The sequence below is a fragment of the Amblyraja radiata genome, chromosome 23, assembly GCF_010909765.2.
Source record: "Amblyraja radiata isolate CabotCenter1 chromosome 23, sAmbRad1.1.pri, whole genome shotgun sequence".
NCBI classification, from domain to species: domain Eukaryota; kingdom Metazoa; phylum Chordata; class Chondrichthyes; order Rajiformes; family Rajidae; genus Amblyraja; species Amblyraja radiata.
The window spans coordinates 41,907,888-41,921,230 of NC_045978.1; the positions used below are offsets into that span (position 1 = coordinate 41,907,888).

Sequence of the window (13,343 nt, forward strand, 5' to 3'; positions counted from 1 at the left end):
ATTTTAAGATACTGGTCCCATTAGGAAAATGTTGAGGAATATTTGCATTACAATTTGCTGATGTACATCGTACATTACAATGAGTGTAGGCTATTAGAGTGGTCAAATAAAAGACACCCTGTATAACGTTAGAGAATAGTGGGTGAAGAACCAATCATTTATGTCCCACTTATGGTATTACAGAAATCATAAAGCAGCACAAGCAATGTCAATTGTGCTGTCGCATAAGTTCCTCTAGGCTCAAACTGGAAGCCACACAAACCTGTTACTTCCGTATAGAATTGACTCACATATGTTGTTCACAAGGTTCTCATACAATCGTGCAGAGCTAGCTGCCCGAGAAGACAGGCTGTCCCAGCCGTCACACGTGAATGAGTAAATAAGAGTTGCTTCAGCCGCCTACCATGGCGTGGTTGAATAGGCAAATTGGCACTGTTAAATTTCTGTCCTGGGTCTCCTCCATGGCCACAGCGAGCAGCACCGGAAATTGGAGGAACAGCACCTCATATTCCGCTTGGGGTGTCTGCATCCTGGGGGCATGAACATCGAATTCTCCCAATTTTGTTAGTCCTTGCTATCTCCTCCCCTTCCTCAGTCCCCCTGCTGTCTCCTCCCATCCCCAGCCTTCGGGCTCCTCCTCCTTTTTCCTTTCTTGTCCCTGCCCCCCCCCCCCCCCCCCCCCCCCCACCCCCACCCCCGATCAGTCTGAAGATGGGTTTCGGCCCGAAACGTTGCCTATTTTCTTCGCTCCATAGATGCTGCTGCACCCGCTGAGTTTCTCCAGCTTTTTTGTGTACCTTCTGTTAAATTTCATGTTGCCTCATTTGTAATATCGCAAAAGATATCTACCGACAACTCATAAGTTTTATCATTTGCAATTTTGCATAATACCTAAAACTCGATGACATAATGCCTATTAATCTGAGAAGGGTAGCATAGGCTTTCACCACTAGCTTTGTTATTAAACAGCAGAATCTGTGCCTATGTGTATAACCATATAACCATATAACAATTACAGTATGGAAACAGGCCATCTCGACCCTTCTAGTCCGTGCCGAGCACGTATTCTCCCCTAGTCCCATATACCTGTGCTCAGACCATAACCCTCCATTCCTTTCCTGTCCATATAACTATCCAATTTATTTTTAAATGATAAAAACGAACCTGCCTCCACCACCTTCACTGGAAGCTCATTCCACACAGCCACCACTCTCTGAGTAAAGAAGTTCCCCCTCATGTTACCCCTAAACTTCTGTCCCTTAATTCTCAAGTCATGTGCCCTTGTTTGAAACTTCCCTACTCTCAGTGGGAAAAGCTTATCCACGTCAACTCTGTCTATCCCTCTCATCATTTTAAAGGCCTCTATCAAGTCCCCCCTTAACCTTCTGCGCTCCAAAGAATAAAGCCCTAACTTGTTCAACCTTTCTCTGTAACTTAGTTGCTGAAACCCAGGCAACATTCTAGTAAATCTCCTCTGTACTCTCTCTATTTTGTTGACATCCTTCCTATAATTAGGCGACCAAAATTGTACACCATACTCCAGAATTGGCCTCACCAACGCCTTGTACAATTTTAACATTACATCCCAACTTCTATACTCAATGCTCTGATTTATAAGGGCCAGCACACCAAAAGCTTTCTTTACCACCCTATCTACATGAGATTCCACTTTCAGGGAACTGTGCACAGTTATTCCCAGATCCCTCTGTTCACCTGCATTCTTCAATTCCCTACCATTTACCATGTACGTCCTATTTTGATTTGTCCTGCCAAGATGTAGCACCTCACACTTATCAGCATTAAACTCCATCTGCCATCTTTCAGCCCACTCTTCCAACTGGCATAAATCTCTTGGTAGACTTTGAAAATCTACTTCATTATCCACAACCCCACCTATCTTAGTATCATCTGCATACTTACTAATCCAATTTACCACACCATCATCCAGATCATTGATGTACATGACAAACAACAGTGGACCCAACACAGATCCCTGTGGCACCCCACTAGTCACTGGCCTCCAACCTGACAAACAACCATCCACCATTACTCTCTGTAGATATGACAGAGTATGCAACTACAAGATCAATTCTCTGAGTCAGTTAAATTTCAGACAGCCAATCATCCATCTTAGACTGGGTAAGTAAACCCACAATTTGATTAGCCTAATGCTAACCGATTTGGCCTGCGCCATATTTCTGTAATCTTAAGAAATATACCCCTCTAGTCCTTGGCCAGACTACTCATCCTCGGATGAGTCGTCACTGTTTGCACTCGGAATCGCTGTTCCTCTATTAATCCTACGAACGGAAATGTTTAGGCTTTCCTACCCGCGGAAGATGCATTATCTAGTTATTCATACATATCGTTAATAATATATAACCAGCAGCTAATGACTAGAGCTGAAACCACAGTCTCCCTTAGATGTGAGAATACAAGTTCCCCGTCAACTCGTGACTAAGAGTCACCATGAATACGTAGCGTTTTCCTTCAGAGTGGAGATTAGTATAATGCAAGGCTGAATCAAGAATTTGCCTCGCAGTCCTAAGTCTCCAGAGTGCATAACACAATCTCTTCGACCCAGCACTCAATCAGGAATACTGGTATTGAGAGCCTATGGATTATTATAAATACATTGTTGATTCACAGCATGAACTTGCAGGTCAGATAAAGTTATAATATATGCCAGACGAGCTTTCTGCTGGTAACTACCTGACTAACGGCAACAGCTGCAATCCCAGCACCTCATGGAGCCTACACCGGTCTCCCATTTGGGCAGTCTGCTGCCGTGCAGACTATAACGGCAACAGCCGCTATCCCAGCACCTCATAGAGCCTACGCTGGCCTCCCATTTGGGCCGCGGTTCCCAATTTTAGCCGCCTCTCCTATGGAGCTTCCACGGCAGCCGAAACCCCCGTCCGCCTCCATAGCTACCCCGGGCACACTATAGAGTGGCCCGGTGAAAAGTGACTTACCTTGCAGAGCAGTACAAACTGCTCCGCTCGCTCCAGTGTGCTAGACGAATTGACGTGCATGCGGACTGGCAGGATTCTTTACGTAGTCACTCACGTGATTTCGAAATCAAATAAAATCAGACAACTTGAAGGAAATAAAAACTTCAGGCCACAGAATGAGGCTACACCTGACCGCTCAGTGAGAACACACAAACTTAATATTCAACACTCATTCGTATTGGCCATTGATGGTGAACTGACTATTGTTCACCAAAGTCAAACCATCATTAGTAGAAACAAGGAACTGCAGATGCTGGATTATACCAAAAATAGACACAAAGCGCTGGAGTAACTCGGGTCAGGAAGCATCTCTGGTGAAAAAGGATGGGTAACGTTTCAGGTCAGGATCATTCTGCAAACCATCATTAATTGATTGCAAATCAGGATGAAGTAAAGCAAAAAAATTGCAGATTCTAGAAATCTGGCAAATCCAAAAGTGTGAAATATCTAGTTGCCTGAGATTCTATCCACACCATTGCAGACCACAACTTCCACCCATGGCCAGTCTTGGCTGTCTTACCCCACAGGTTATGTGTGCTGTCATAGAATGAACATGAACGATATTATTTGTATTATTTGAGTTACTTATTTGTTTGTTTTCCTTTGTGTTTCATTTTAGTTTTTTTTATTGCTTACAAGTTTATTTGTGTTTGTATTTTTTAACATGTTCAATAAATTAATAAAAGTAAGTAAAAGTAAAGAGTGATCGTGTGGAAACAGGCCCTTTGGCCCAATTTACCCACACCGGCCAACATGTCCCAGCTACACATCCCATCTGCCTGCATTTGGTCCATATCCCTCCAAACCTGTCCAATCCTTGTACCTGTATAACTGTTTCGTAAATGTTGGGACAGTCCCTGTCTCAGCTAACCCCTCTGGCAGCTTTTTCCATACACCCACCACCCTTTGTGTGAAAAAGTTACCCTCAGATTCCTATTAAATAATTTCCCCTTCACCTTAAACCTATGGGATTAAGGAATAATTATCATAATCTGGCAAATTTCCAAACAGGTTGTTTAAAGAATTAGTGAACATCATACTCAGCTAGGGAAGAGGATCAATAATGAGGTCTCAGTATACACAGGTGAAATGATTGCAATATTGTTAGCGGTACAGTGGGTCGAGGATACTAGGCCTTTAAGGACAGTTATTTGTTCAGATTCAGGTTTAGCAATAAAGAGTTTACAGCACAGCCATTCAGACAGTAGACCAGACATTTTGATTGAAATACAACAAACACTATTCAGAATTCAAATGATGGGGCTTACAGTCATATTTTTATGGGTACCAGCACACATTGGCATTAGAGGAAACGAAATGGCAGATAAGGTAGCAAAAGAGGTAGCAAAAAGAAGTAAAATTGATTTAAGTATTAACATAGGTAAAACTGAAATCAAAGACATTATTAAGCAAAGACTGAAGGAGAGATGGCAAAAGCAATGGGATGAAGAGCGGAAAGGACGGTGGTTCTACAGAGTCCAGAGGAAAGTGGGAGAAATGAGATGTGCAGGAAAAAAACAGAAAAGAGGAGACAGTAATCTCAAGAATTAGATTTGGACACACTGGTCTGAACAGTACACTTTTTATAATAGGCAAGCATAATACAGGTAGATGTGAATACTGTGGGCAAGAAGAGACAATAGAGCATGTCATTGTACATTGTGAGAGGTATGAGGAGGAGAGAGAACGGATGAGTGAGCAGTTCAGAAAAGAAAGAATACAATTTGATTTGGTAGATATTTTGCAAGGAAGTTCATATAAGTGCTATCAAATCCTGTTGCATTTTCTTAGGGTAACCAATTTGTTCAGAAGGATATAGGTTATTAGTATATGTAATGGTGATGTTTGATCCACACTCCATGCCAGTTGGTGGCGGTAATGCACCAAAAAAGTTGTTTGCCAACCGCCAAAAAACACCACATAGAAGAAGAAGTAGATACTCAGCTAGTAGATACCCCATCTTTAGGAAATGGATTTCCACCTTCTCCACCTGTGGCACTCCTGAAACGGCTGTGAATAGCTGTGTCTAGTTCCAGTTTTTCATTCTTTACTGGGACAACATGCTGGAGGGAATCTGCTCGACAAACACTGCATCTTATCCGTATCCATCTGTTGCTCCCTCCCTGCCTCTGTCCTGCTTTCTCTGAGCTATCTGCTTATGGCAGAGTGAGTGGAGGGGAAGGGAGAGTGGTGAGGGTGAGAGGAAGAGGCAATTCTGGTCATTGTTTTGAGGGTGTGGGAGGAGAGAAGGGGAGGGTGTATGGGGAAGGGGGAAGAGGGGAGAGTTGTGAGAGGGGGGGCTCCTCTATAATCTTTGCACCTGCCTCACGTATGCCTCAAAGTACGCTCGCGCCACGATTCCAGCCCGTCCGCCTGCCCGCCCCCCACTTCACCTCTCCCCGCAATGCTCTCCTTCCTCTCCCCCTCTTCACCCCCACTCCCCCCTCTCCCCCTCCCCATACTTGGGGTCTGAAGCGCCGAATATGCGAGCCCATGGAGCTCAGAAATATCCAGACATTTCTGCAGATGCCCGCCTGCCGCGACCTTGCTCGGAGTCCACGCCCGTCCACATCCTCGCTCGGGTCCGGCGCCTGATGGGAAGACTGCTGCCGCGGCCCAAGCCCGGTTCGTTGCCCACCCGCCCACCGCCTCGCTCGGGGTCCTCAGGTCGATCCCCGCCCGTGGCCATCCTCGAGTCCATGTCCCCCGCCCAGCGCCTGGTGGGGAGGCTGCTGCCTGTGCTGCAGCAGAGCCTGGGCTGGAGTGAGGGCCACACCTCTCTCCCCCTGTCTCCTCTCCTCCCCTACCCCACCCCTCTCTCATCCCCCCTTCTCCATCTCCCTCTCCTCACCCCTCTACATCTCCCTCTCCTCCCCCTCTTCCTCCCACCCCCATCCCTCTCTCCTCACCCCTCTGCCTCCTCCCCTCCCACCCCCAACCACCACCCCTCTCCCCCCACCTCTCTCCCCTACCCATCTCTGCCTCTTCCACCACTCCCCCTACCCCTCTCCCACTCTTACCCTCACCACCCTTCCCCACTCTCCCCTCCCCTCCCTCCCCACTCTTCCCTCTCCCCCTACTACTCTCCCCATCCCTGCACACTCTTCCCCCTCTCTCCCCTTCCCCACTCCCTCCTCCTTCAGAACTGCAGATGCTGGTTTAAGGTAGGGGGCGCTGTCCTGTGCACGGCTGCCCAGCCAGCAGCTGTCTGTCCCTTCATCTTTTTATTTTTATTTTAAGTTAGTTAAAGTGTTTTGTTGGAGGTCTAGACTTTTTTATGTGGGGGTGGTGGGGAGGGGGAAACTACCTTTCAGGGTCCCTACCTGGTCGGAGAGGCAGCTTTTCTCCGGGCTGTAGCTTCGACCCGTCCTCGCGGCCTACCAGCGGGCCTGGAGCGGCGTTTTCTGTCGGGGAGCGCCCAGAACCACGGCTTTCGGCGGCGGCACAGCGCTGGAGCGCTATCGTGGAGCGGGCGATGCCTTGCCTGGGTCGCCGCGCTGGAACTCCGGTGAGCTGAGACCGCCGGGAACAACATCGCGGAGCTGCGGGACTGTGGAGCGGCCAGCTGCGGGCGGCGGCGCCGAACTTTACACCGGGAGCCTGGGATCTCGCGACGAGATCGCCAGTTGTGGAGCTCCAACCGGCACGGCCTTGTCGGCTTCGGAAGCCCCGGCCTCCAGTGCGGAAGCGACCGTTCCAGGGTTCCCAGGCCGCTGGGAGGACTCTCCCGACGCCGGAGCAACATCACCCGGCGAGAACGGCCAGGAAATCGGGCCTCAGTAGAGGCAACTGTGGAGGCCTCAATGGGCCCGACTATGGGTGAACTGGGGTTGGGGACTGGACTTTGTGCCTTCCCTCATGGTGGGAGCCATTGTGGGGGGATGTTCTATGTGTTTAAGACTCTCATTGGTGTTATGTCTGTATTTTTTTTTGTGTGCTGCAAAATGGCAAAAAGCATTTCACTTCACTACACCTAGGTGTATGTGAATGTGACTAATAAAATACCTTTGATACCTTTGAAGATAGACCCAATAAGCTGGAGTAACTGAACAGGTCAGGCAGAATCTCTGGACAAAAGGAAAATATTACGTTTTGGGTTGGGTCTGAAATAGGTACCTGCACATCTTTGGAATGTGGAAGGAAACCAGAGCACCCGAAGAAAACCCTTGCGATCAAAGAAAAAAGGAGCAAACTCTACACAGACAGCACCCATATTCAGGATCAATTCCGGGTCTCTGGCACTTTTAGGCAGCAACTTTATGGCCAATGTACTGCCCCATAGTCTTGAACTGAATTAAAACATACAGTAGCTGTAAAGAGGGACATAGCGTCACTTGGAGATTAAAAACTGAAAATGGATATTTTCATATTTTTTGTAACCAAAGTTATCAACGTATAATTTTTTGTGTGTTGGAAAACAAAATATAGTGGCACAGCTGGTAGACCTGCTGCCTCACACGCCAGAGATCCTTTCCTCGGGCACTGTCTGTGATGAATTTGCACATTCTTCCTGTAAATGTGTGGGTTTCCTCCCACATCCCAAAGATACATAGGCTCTGTAGGTTAACTTGTCACTGTAAAATTGCCCCTAATGTGGAGGGAGTGGGTGAAGAAAGTAGGATAACAGAACTTGTGTGAATGGATAGATAGAAATGCTGAAGAAACTCAGCGGGTGAGGCAGCATCTATGGAGCGAAGGAAATAGGCGACGATTCGGGTCGAAACCCTTCTTCAGACTGATGTGAGGGTGTGGGGGACAGGAAGAAGAAAGGAAGAGGAGGAGACAGTGGGCTGAAGGAGAGCTGGGAAGCGGGGGGAGAAAGCAAGGATTACCTGAAATGGAAGAAATTGTTCATACCGCTGGGGTGTAAACCGCCCAAGCGAAATATGAGGTGCTGCTCCTCCAATTTACAGTGGGCCTCACTCTGGCCATGCAAGAGGCCCAGGACAGAAAGGTCAGATTCGGAATGGGAGGGGGAGATGAAGTGCTGAGCTACCGGGAGATCAGGTTGGTTATTGCGGACCGAGCGGAGGAGTTGGGTGAAGCGATCGCCAAGCCTACGCTTGGTCTCACCGATGTAGAGCAGCTGACACCTAGAGCAGTGGATGCAATAGATGAGGTTGGAGGAAGTGCAGGTGAACCTCTGCCACACCTGGAAAGACTGTTTGGGTCCTTGAATGGAGTCAAAGGGGGAGGTAAAGCAACAAGTGTAGCATTTCCTGCGGTTGCAAGAGAAAGTACCAGGTGCTTTGGGTGGGAAGGGAAAAATTGACCAGCGAGTTATGGAGGGAGTAGTCTCTGCAGAAAACCAACAGGGGAGGAGATGGGAAGATATGGCCAGTGGTGGGATCCCATTGGTAGACAAAAAAACTGGAGAAAATCAGTGGGTAAGGCAGCATCTATGGAGCGAAGGAATAGACGACGTTTCGGGTCGAGACCCTTCTTCAGATAGATGTCGGGAGGGGTGGGACATGAAAAAGAAAGGAAGAGGCGGAGACAGTAGGCTGTGGGAGAGCTGGAAATGGGAGGGGAAGGAGGGAGAAAGCAAGGAATACCTGAAATTAGAGAAGCCAATGTTCATATCGCTGGGTGTAAACTACGCAAGAAAATATGAGGTGCTGCTCCTCCAATATGCGGTGGGCCTCACTCTGGCCATGGGGGAGGCCCAGGACAGAAAGGTTGGATTCAGAATGGGAAGGGGAGTTGAAGTGTTGAGCCACAGGGAGATCAGGTTGGTCATTGCGAACTGAGTGGAGGTGTTGTGCAAAGCGATCGCCAAGCCTGCGCTTGGTCTCACCGAGGCTGATCATACACTGAATAATCCAACCACATTTTTGTTTGAAAGTGGAAATAAATAATAGTAATTGCATTAATTGCAATGTGTAAAAAGAGTTGAGAAACTGTATTATAATTTTGCTACATGTCAATGTGTTATATATCATGTCTTGATAGGTGAATATGTTTAGTTTGTGACTTTATTTGTAGCAGAAATAATATGTGAATGCTTCACTGAGCATAATTCCGACTGGAAACTACGCACTTCGTGCGAGCACATTATCGCACGCATCATGCAAGCCGCCTTAAATGACCACCTAAACTGTCATTTGGCAACTTAAAAAGCTGCCAAGGTTGCCCGGCTGACAACAGAGAAAAAAAATTAAGTGAGAGCCCTGCAAGGTGTGTAATATTGTTGACACTGTCATAGGCCTTTCTTACATATGCTGTCACAATGCACTGTAGTCTCTAAACAACCCTTCAGTAATTTTCCTTGCCCTCCATTTCAGAATAATAGTGTTTTAAGCCAATAACACGTCACTAGCACTGGCAATAAATAAATAAATAAGCGCAGCTTTCCAGCCCCTTATCCCATTGGCCACGCTCGGCTGCAAATCGGTTTCAATCTGGTGTGTGGGACATTGGGAGGGGCCTCACAAGTGGAACAGCTTAGGGCCTCTTCATCTAAATCCGGCCCTGTACACACTTCTGTAAGATCAGCCTCCTGTACTCCATGGAATAAAGTCCTAGCCTGCCCAACCTCTCCCTATAGCTCAGGCCCTCGAGTCCGGGCAACATCTTGTAAATCTTCTCTGCACCCTCTCCTCCAGATTGACCACATCTTTCCTCTAACAGGGTTCATATGTGAAGCATAACGGACGGGTACATGGATAGGAATGGTTTAGGAAGGTTATAACCATATAATAACCATATAACAATTACAGCACGGAAACAGGCCATCTCGGCCCTACAAGTCCGTGCCGAACACTTTTTTCCCTTATGGGCCAAACACAGGCAGGTGGGACTAGTGTAGATGGGACATGTTGGTCGATTTGAGTAAATTGGGCCAAATGACCTGCTTGCATGTTGTGTGACTCTAGGCAGGAGAGATAGTTATCCAGTGTCGACTGAATCCATGAGTGGCTATTCATCCCAACCCCAGGAAAAGTAACTCAAACACTAACATCAAGCAGTGCACATACGCAAACAAACACAATGTGGTGCCGGAAAATCGGTGGTGGACCTGTACATGGCAGCATCTTTGACTGGTATCATCAGGGCCAGGTTCGCCAATTCGAAAGCCCAGGTAAGAAGGAGATTATAAAAGGTGGTGGACACTGCCTGGTCCTTCACGGGTACTGACCACTCCACCATCATACGGTCCTGAGAAAACATGGCCTGTATACCAAAAGACTCTACTCACCATGGAGGGAAATGTCAAAGATCAATGAAAAACCGAAGATAGACACAAAAGGCTGGAGGAACCCAGTGGGACTGACAGCATCTCTGGAGTAAAAGGGCAGGTGATGTTTCAGGTTTGATTACACTGTCCTGATTAATTTTACTGATTGTAAGCCTTGGTGTCATCTTCCCCTGCCAACAATGAACCATTCTAGTCTGCAGAAGGGTCCCGACCCGAACCATTCCTTCTCTCCAGAGATGCTGTCTGTCCCGCTGAGTTACTCCAGCATTTTGTGTCTACCTTCGAATGAACCAATCTACTGTTCCTTGATTCAAGATTCAAGAGATTCAATATTCAAGAGAGTTTATTGTCATGTGTCCCTGATCGGACATTGAAATTCTTGCTTTGCTTTAGCGCAACAGAACATAGTAGGCAGACATCATCGTCTGCTTTCAAATGTCTTCCATAACTCTCGTTTCCCTCACCCCTGATCTTCGGTTCTTTATCTTCGGTTCAAACCAGCATCTGCAGTTCTGCTCCTTCCCACACATCAATGAGGGACCGTGGTCTCTGGGTTAACCAGATGCAATGTTATTTTATTCTACTCATAGCCTGAGACGCTTCACCATACTTCGAACACAGGCTGCCGGCGGCGCTTGGAGCGCCCCGACATGGGGGCTTGGATCGCCCCGACGCGGGGGCTTCGACCACCAGCTGCGGGAGCTCCGATTGCCCCGACAGATGGTTCAACTGCCCCGACTGCAGGAGAAAAATGAGGGAAGAAGGTTAGACTTTATTGCCTTCCTACACAGTGAGTGGATGTTTATGTTAACTTTTATGTAGTTGTGTGTCTTGTTACTTTTTTTGTACGGCGGATTGGTAATTCGAATATCACTGTACCTTAATTGGTACAGGTGACAATAAAAGACCTTAGAAACCTTTGAAAACAAAGCTTTTCACTTTATCTCAGTACACGTGACAATAATAAGCCTACACATAAAGTTCTCCAATACAGACTGGGCACAAACTAAACACCACCATAATGAGAAGAACTGATCCTCTGTAGATGGGAATTTGACATTGCATCTTATTCTGGTCTCTCTTCCAGGCAATTTGCCCCCATCTTGCTCTACATTTAAGATAGTCACAAAATGCTGGAGTAGGTGATGTTATGGGTCAAGGCCCTTCTTCAGACGAGAGTCAGGGGTGAGGCAAACGAGAGATAGAGAGGGTGATGTAAGAACAGCAGATGCTGGTTTACACTGAAGATAGGCATGAAACATCACCCATTCCTCCTATCCAGAGATGCCGCCTGTCCCGCTAAGTTACTCCAGCATTTTGAGTCTATCATTGGTGTAAATCAGCATCTGCTGTTTTTTCCTATACATTTTTTCTGCTCCACATTTAGATGCAGATTCTCCCCACTGCATGGTCACCCTCTTTATGTATGGCCCATCCATCCAATAGAGAGTTTGGGAGCCCAGCTGATGGATTTGGCCGTTGCTATGGGACTGGAGGCATCTTCTACCAAGTGGGAAATCGGTCCTTACCTCAGCATTTCCTATTTGCAAACCGTTTGGATTACAAAGAGCTCCCGGGAAGAGTACCCAGTCGCAATCCGGGGAGCATTCGTAATAAGGTGGATGAGTTCTCAGAGAATGTGCTGATCAGCTGGCACATGTCCTTACTGACATTATCAACACCTCGCTGAACCAGGCTGTCGTCCCATCATGTTTCAAGACTGCCACCATCATACCAGTGACAAAAAAATCCGCAATAACTTGTCTCAATGATTACCGCCCTGTAGCACTCACTCCCATAATGATGAAGTGCTTCGAGAGGCTGGTCCGGGACCATATTACTTCCAGACTCCCCTCCGTACTTGACCCATACCAGTTTGCTTACAGGCCAAACCGCTCCACAGAGGACGCTATATCCTCTGTACTCCATCTGAGCCTGGAACATCTCGAGGAGAAGAACAAGTATGTACGAATATCCCGGAAGTGGCGGCTCTGCTTGACAGCTGCGGCTCACCTGCAGTCCGTCTGTTTTTTATTTTTTTGTTGTTTTCTTTTGTCCTGTTTTAGTTAAATTTTTGTTTATTAGGTTGTGTATATGTGTGTGTGGGGGGGGGGGGACCATGTTTTTTGTCCCTTCTTTCAGGGGAATGCAACTTTTTCTTGTTGTATCCCCCTTCTCTGCCTCCGTCTGCGCTGAGGCCTAATGGCGGAGCTGGCGGCCTCCAACTGTGACCGACCTCGAGGCTCTGGAGGCAGAGCCAGGATTTACCAACGCGAGGCTGGCTGACTTCGGGCTGTGGCGGCGTTCCGGTGGCCCGAGTTCGGGGCTTCGGGGCTGCGGCGGCGTTCCTGCAGCGGCGACCTGAATTCGGGGCTCAGCTGCGGGCCCAGTGGATGACATCGTCGGGAGCTTGCAGGTCACAGGTTGGTGACCTGTTTTTCCGGAGTACCCGCAACTACAGCTGCGTCCGCTGGACTGGAGGGCGGCATCTTCGGCAGCTTCAACCACCCCGGGCCACGGAGCTTGAACCGGCCCGTTCGCAGAGCACGGTTGAGCCGCGGGATTTACTCACCATCACCCGGCGGGGTCACAACAGCGGAAGCCTGGATCGCCTCAGCGCAGAGGGAGAACAAGGAGGGAAGAGACAGAGACTTCAAGACTTTTGCCTCCATCACAGTGAGGAGGTGCCTGGTGAACATACTGTGGTGGATGTTAATTTGTGTTTATTGTGTGCTTTTGTTATTTATTATTATATGTATGACTGCAGGTACGAAATTTCGTTCAGACCTTAAGGTCTGAGTGACAATAAAGGAATTCAATTCAATTCAATTCAATTCAAGAATGCTGTTCGTGGACTTTAGTTCAGCGTTCAACACAATCATCCCTCAGCACCTGATAAGCAACCTGGGTCCATTGGGCCTCAGCACCCCCCTGTGTAATTGGCTACTGGACTTCCTCACTGACAGACCCCGGTCAGTGCGGGTTGGAAACAACACCTCCAACATCATCTCTCTGAGCACCGGCTCCCCTCAGGGCTGTGTCCTGAATCCACTGCTGTTTACCCTGATGACCCACGGCTGGTTGTGCCAGGTTTAGTACAAACCACATCTTGAAGTACGCAGATGACACAA

At 47.8% G+C, this 13,343-nt stretch overlaps 1 long non-coding RNA gene across 1 annotated transcript; it reads right to left on the bottom strand.

Annotated features, from left to right (window-relative positions):
* Positions 1–2,231: 2,231 nt before the first annotated feature.
* LOC116986521 lies at positions 2,232–13,140 on the bottom strand. Its single transcript, XR_004415501.1, has 3 exons — positions 13,105–13,140; positions 3,867–3,871; positions 2,232–2,242 (listed from the first exon to the last, which is right to left on the bottom strand). It is a non-coding gene; the product is annotated as an uncharacterized LOC116986521 (long non-coding RNA).
* Between the last annotated feature and the right edge of the window lie 203 nt (positions 13,141–13,343).